Here is a 7,500-nt window from a genome sequence, read left to right as displayed (position 1 = left end):
GTTAATTGAGGCAATTAAGGGAGGCAATATTCTGTTCTCTGAAGCGCTGATTACCACTTCCCCCAAGGACCAATGTGAAACCAATAAAGTAAGCTGATGTTCTGCAAAACACAAACGGACAAATGATTGCTTCGTGCTGGTAGGTGTGGGATAAACATGCCTGACTGCGAACGACCCAATCGAAGCAACAAGCTCATCGTGTGTATTGCACAGATAACAGGTTGTACCATCGTTTAATGTAGCTCTCTCTTTTTTTTCTTTCTTCTTTTTTGAAAGCTTTCTCCGATTGGTTGCACCATGGAAAGTTCGTCTGCTCCTTCTTTTTCAACGTTTATCTCAGTGGTTGAAATAGCATGAGGTGCAAACGGGCAAGTCTAATTGTGAACGATGTGTTTGGGTATAGGTGGGCAATCAAAACAGAAGCAGAGCTTGAACTCATTAGACATAACATTATTGGAACGTCGCACCAGACTGCTGTGTTGTTGGTTTTGTTCACACACACACACACACTCTCTCTCTCTCTCTTTCTTTCTCTCTCTGTCAAATGATACACCTGCTCCCAGAGGAGGTTATAATTATTATGAATGGTCCTCCAACTACACACCCGTCTGTAAATTCAGCGCATGTTGTTAACAATACGTTAACGATCGCGACACACAGAATATCTTCCACCTTCCACCCCAACAGCATTTTTCCAAAAGGGAGGAAAGAGTCAAGACAACAAATCATGTGCTTGAAAATATTTGATAGAAAAAAAAAGTTTCCAAGACAAATTGTAAAATGACTTCACCACCACACCCATCACAATTCCCAGTCTCTCCTCTTCTCGACACTTTTGGTGCTGTTGCCCTGAGCAATGTATTCTTGGAAAGCTGCAGAAAGAAAAAGAAAACGAAGGGGAAAAAAAAAAAGCAAAGCACGGGAAGAAGGACATCATTGGCCAACAATTTCGAGGAGGCAGGTTGGCTGTTTATTGCAAAACAAACAAAGAAACAAAGAGACAAACAAACAAATAAGCAAAGGTGCACAGGATCCAGCATGCAAACTGGTGATTTTTTGACTCGTGATCTTGTTGCATTCTGACGTTTCCTTTCTTGGTCATTACCCCAACCTGTCTTATTTTCGTCCGTAAATCAGGATAATTATAATATATATATATATATATATATATATATATATATATATATATATATATATATATATATATATAATATGTATATATGTATGTATGTTTTCAGAACTATCATTTCTGTTGTTTCCTTTACCTTTTAATCGATTGTTGCCAGTCTGCAGTTTGCTGTATGCCTGTTTCCAAAAAAAATATTTCGTTATTTCTTTATTTCATTCGTTATTTCTTCTTTTTTTGCAGCCTTTAGTGTTAGTTTATTTATTTATCTATTCATTATCTGTTTTCAGAACTATCATTTTTGTTTGTTTCCCTTACCTCTTAATCGATCGTTGTCAGTCTGCATTATGCTGTATGCCTGTTTCCAAAAATGTTTTTTCTTTTCTTTTCTTTCTTCCTTTCTTCCTTTCGTTATATCTTCTTTTCTGTAAACATTATTGTATTTATTTACCTGTATATTTTTCATTGATTATACGATTGCTGAAATACACTTTATTGGCATTTTTCGCAAATGCTTCCTGACTGAACAACTTCCACCCCTAACACACACACACACACACACACACACACACACACACACACACACACACACACACACACACACACACACACACACACCTCTCTCTCTCTCTCTCTCTCTCTCTCTCTCTCTCTCTCTCTCTCTCTCGAATGTATCAGTGCATATACACAGGCTTTGATTGTGCGAACTACTAGTAATCTCTTTCATTCAGTCTCCCTATCTAAGCCTTTGTCCGTCTGTCTCCCTGCCTGCACTGTCTGTCTGCCTCTCTGTCTCTGTCTCTCTTTCTCTCTCTGTCAAACGATACACCCGCCCCCCAGACAGGGTTATATTATCAATTGTCCCCCAGCAACACACTCGTCTGTAAATTCAGCACATGTTGTTAACAATACGTTATCGATCGCGACACACAGAATATCGTCCTGCTCGAGAGCATGTTTTTCAAAAGGGAGGAAAAAGTCAAACAGCAAATCCTCACGTACTTGAAAACATTTGTTAGAAAAGAAAAAGTTTCCAAGACAAATTCTAAAATGGCTTCACCACCACACCCACCACAATCTTATGCCTCCTCTTTTCTTGACACTGTTGTCGATGTTGTTGCCCTGGGTGATGCACCGTGGGAAAGCTGCAGAAAGAAAAAGGGAAATGAATGGAGGGAAAAAGCAAAGCACGTTCGTACAGAGAGAGAATTGGAATGGTTTATTCACAATCAGGCCACAGCCTTAAACATAATACAACTCAGCGAAAACACATAAACAAATAAGCATTAATATAGACAACAAACCGTGCATTGTATCCGTGTAAATATATAGACAACGAAAAATACATTATAACTGTTTTACGAAGTAACAATTTCTCTTAATTTGAATGCCTTATATAAGAATACCGAAAAATTATGTACGTCATTGATATTGCTTGACGACATTAACAAATTCAACTTGTAGTACTTAGGTTTTATAAACATTTGGCGTATATGTTTTAGTGCTGGGCAGCAAAGAACAAAGTGCACCTCGTTTTCTTGGGCTTCATGACATAAAGGACAAACTAAATCATTTGCACAAAAACTTCTGTATCTAAAGTGATGCACTGTCAATTCTGATATACCTAGTCTAAATCTTGTCGTTACACGTTTCAGATGCCTGTCTATATCTAACAGCAGATAAGGTTTCAAATCAAATATATTACAGAATGTTCTATACATATCAAATCTATCACTAGTACAGATGTGACTATACCATGTTTGCCATCTACAATCAATAAGCCTTTGGCGAAAAACAGATATAAAGCCATTAAAGCTACCAACACCCTGTTCCATCCACACAAAGCCAAACTTCGGTTTATCGTCTTATCCGAATGACTGGCGTCCAGACCACCACTGAAGTTCTAGTGGAGGGGGAGAAAATATCGGCGGCTGAGCCGTGATTCGAACCAGTGCGCTCAGATTCTCTCGCTTCCTAGGCGGACGCGTTACCTCTAGGCCATCACTCGACATAATGGCACATGTTCTTCCTGTTTCCATACTAAGCATTGCCAACTCTGTCAGGTACTGCATAAGTCACATCGAATGCTTGATCCTAGAGAAAGCTAACTTAAAAAAAAGAAAGAAAAGAAATCGAGAAAGGGGAGATGGGATTAACTGGCTGTGAAAGATTGAATCAGAAAAAAAAGTGGGATCATAAGCTACATATAACTGGATTGGAAGTCGTGATTAAAATGCTGCCTTGCCTTGGTCCCTCAGCTCCGTGAGGAACCGTCTGGGCATCGTGATGTTGACTCGTTGCACAAGCCTTCTCCATTCTGGACGATCATTTGTGAGTGACTGTCTCAATAAATGTCAGCCCTGTCCACTCTTCAATTCTGCCACACCTTTGTTTTCCCTTTTGTCTGCCTCTTCTTCTCGTCCCCTCTACCGTTCCTTGGACGATGACTTTGGCAAGGCCGTTTGATCTTGTGGTAGACCATACCATTTCAGTTTCCCTGTCTTCAAGATGGTCAGCAGGTCATCGTGTGGCTTTTTATATTGAGTGATGGGCTGGAGAACTTGCTCGTTGGTCATGTGTTTGAGATACGAGATACCCAAGATCTTTCGATTTAAATGCTGCAGCTGCAAAGTCTTGAAAGACAGTCATCGAGATTACACGGGCAATACGGTGATTTTGCCTTGGTTGTTGCAAATTGAAGGCTAAAGAGTTGTGGGCTGTCAGGTTAATGTCATACATGACACAATGTTGTTGTTTCTGTGCTGGAATGCGAACACTGTTCGGGACTGTTTTGCCGATGGCTGGGTAAAGAGCGCCACTTTAGCAGATGCTGGGAATGAAAGCGGTTTCCCCGAGGCTTGTGCAGGATTTCATGAGTAGTAAAAGAAATGAGGTCGTGAGGATTAGTCAGGGGTGTAAGTGCTCCAAACGGACACACGGCTGGCTGGCATGTCGATTTCGTTCGGTATTTAGAAAACGTTGTCCACTATAATCATGTGATATTGGACGATTGTGTGTGTGTGTGTGTGTGTGTGTGTGTGTGTGTGTGCTCGCGCGCGTGCGTGTGTGTGTGTGTGTGTGTGTGTGTGTGTGTGTGTGTGTGTGTGTGTGTGTGTCTCTCCCTCTCTCTCTCTGCGACTGTGTATGTGTGTGTGCGCGCGCCTCTCTCTCTCTCTGCGACTCTCTCTCTTTCCTGTGTGTGTGTGTGTGTGTGTGTGTGTGTGTGTTCATCATCCAGGCTCTCTCTCTAGTTGTGTCTTTCTCTGTCACTGTCTCTCTGTTTCTATGTCTGCCCTTCTCTCTCTCTCTCTCTCTGCTGGAAAAAAAACGTGACCTTTCGGGAAGAAACTAATAAGTGTGTACAGTGATACCACCCCCCTCCGTACCTCATCCCCATCGCCATAATGTTTTCTGCCTCTGTCCTTCGTCTCCCACCTCCTGCACTTCCGGTGGTGATGCCATGATTTCCCGTGAGGGTTGTGGTCCCTGACTTCTGGCGAAATGTCAGCGGTGAATACTCTTCACAGTATTCATTGTATCTATGTTCTGTACGATGCAAATGAATAAACAGAGAAAGCGAGAGAACAGGAGAGAGAGAAAGAGAGAGCGAGAGAGCGACATACACAGACAGACAAATAGACAGGGGGAGATCGAGACAGTGGGAGAGAGAGAGAGAGAGAGAGAGAGAGGAAGAGAGAAGGGAGAGGGATATGTGGTAGACAGTTTCAGTTTCAGTAGCTCAAGGAGGCGTCACTGCGTTCGGACAAATCCATATACGCTACACCACATCTGCCAAGCAGATGCCTGACCAGCAGCGTAAACCAACGCGCTTATCAGGCCTTGAGAAAAATACAGGCTCGCCCACATGGGGGTCGAACCCACGACCTCCGCTAGACAGCTAACAGATAGACAGACAGACAGACATATATCCACAAAGACAGGCAGGGGAATAACTTATCTTTGACAAAGATCAATCATTCACAGGCTCTCTATTAAACTTAAACCTCTCCAGTTCGTGCAGAATATGAATGGTCATGGTCATGAAATTGAAAACCAACCCAGCCCAGACCAAAGCAGCCAACTCAACCCAGCCCTAGGAAACCCAGCACAAGCCAAGCCAAACCGAACCGAAGCAAAATTATTCGAATGGCAATGACAACACCAACAAGAACAACAACATATTCAGTTTCAGTTTCAGTTTGTCAAGGAGGCGTCACTGCGTTCGGACAAATCCATATGCGCTGCACCACGTCTGCCAGACAGATGCCTGAGCAACAGCATAACCCAACGTGCTTAGTCAGGCCTTGAGTGAATGCTCATATATTTGTGTGCCTATCCGAGTGGACTTTTTCTACACTCTCGTTGCCATTGGTTCTTTTTTTTTTCAACGCGCCAAGTGCGTGCTGCACACAGGAGCTCGGTTCATGATCTCATCCGAATGACACAGTTTGATTTTCCAGTCAAACATGGGAGAAATGGCGAGAGCTGGATTCGAACCCAAACCCTCACGGACTTTCAAAATTGGCTGCTGAGCATCTTAACCATTCTGCTATCTTCCCTTGTGAACAACAAATGACAACAACAAACGAATCCATGTTCCACGTTTTTGGTACAGCTTTATTCGGTGAAAGCATTACTGCACTGCTGTATGTTTATCATATTGCAGAAAAAAGCAGTACACAGTAACATGGTCTTTGATCCAAAACTTTTAATGAAAGAAAGTTTGAAGACTCAAAAAGTCAAGACTAGAGACCTTTTCTTTTTTCATTGGCTGCTACCATTATTTACCCGCGACCTAAACATTTAAAAAAATATATATCAGAAGAAAAAAACAACAACAACAACAAAAAAAGCCCAGTATGACTTCAAAGAAAAAATATGATAATGTCAAAGTGTTTTGAATGTGTTTCCATCCACGGATATTAGCCGTCATGAGAACGTCTTTCACTTAATTCTGTTTTATGGTTACCTTGATTAAAAATCAGAAAACAAGGTAATTTTCTTGACCTTTTCTTACACACTGCTGACACTCATATACGTGTACAGACAGGAAAACACGCACAACCAAACACACGCACGCACATGCATGTCCACACGCACGCTCAAACACAAACAGACGCACACGCACACACGCACACACACACACACGCACACACACACGTGTGTGTGCGTGTGTGTGTGTGCGTGTGTGCGTGCGCGTCTGTTTGTGTGTGTGTGTGTGTGTGTGTGTGTGTGTGAAAACGGCTATGATGTCCCTCTTAAACTGTATGAATCCTTTGTCTCAGTCTTTCTGTGTGGCAGACTGTCTGTCTCTCTCTGTCTCTTTTTTCCCTGTCACACACACACACACACACACACACACACACACACACACACACACACACACACACACACACACACACTTTCTCTCTCTCTCTCTATATATATATATATATATGTTGAGAGAGAGAGAGAGAGAGAGAGAGAGATACATATAATACATACAGATTGTGTGTGTGTGTGTGTGTGTGTGTGTGTGTGTGTGTCTGTGTGTGTGTGACTTTCGTATTTATTTTGATGTACTAAAATATATTCCAGCGTGAAAGGAGGATTCTGCTGAAACAGGTGGTTTTTGTTGTTGTTTTTTGTTGTTGTTGTTGTTGTTTTTTAACTTGACTGGTAGTCGTGCAAATTGTATCTTTTGAAAAAGGCTTGAACTGCTGATGAGATATAAAAAGTTTTCCGAAAAAAAAAATGTATCAAAGGTCAGTTTACAGGATACAGTAAATTAATTCAGTTTTTACAAATACTTTGATTCATCTAGGAGTTTTAACAAACGAACGGTGGAAAAGAATAATACTGTGTTGTTGATAGTTTTGTTATTTTTGTTGTTGTTGTTGTTGTTGTTGCCGCTGCTTCTGTTTTCGGCGCAATAGCCGAGTGGTTAAAGCGTTGGACTGTCAATCTGAGGGTCCCGGGTTCGAATCACGGTGACGGCGCCTGGTGGGTAAAGGGTGGAGATTTTTACGATCTCCCAGGTCAACATATGTGCAGACCTGCTAGTGCCTGAACCCCCTTCGTGTGTATATGCAAGCAGAAGATCAAATACGCACGTTAAAGATCCTGTAATCCATGTCAGCGTTCGGTGGGTTATGGAAACAAGAGCATACCCAGCATGCACACCCCCGAAAACGGAGTATGGCTGCCTACATGGCGGGGTAAAAACGGTCATACACGTAAAAGCCCACTCGTGTACATACGAGTGAACGTGGGAGTTGCAGCCCACGAACGCAGAAGAAGAAGAAGAAGAAGTTGTTGTTTGTATTTAACCTTGTTCTTGTTAGACTATTCTAGAGGTGTGTTTATTTCTACACACACCTCATTTTTATTTGTCA

The sequence above is a fragment of the Babylonia areolata genome, chromosome 24 (assembly GCF_041734735.1).
Source record: "Babylonia areolata isolate BAREFJ2019XMU chromosome 24, ASM4173473v1, whole genome shotgun sequence".
Taxonomy (NCBI): domain Eukaryota; kingdom Metazoa; phylum Mollusca; class Gastropoda; order Neogastropoda; family Buccinidae; genus Babylonia; species Babylonia areolata.
This window is presented reverse-complemented; position numbering follows the sequence as displayed.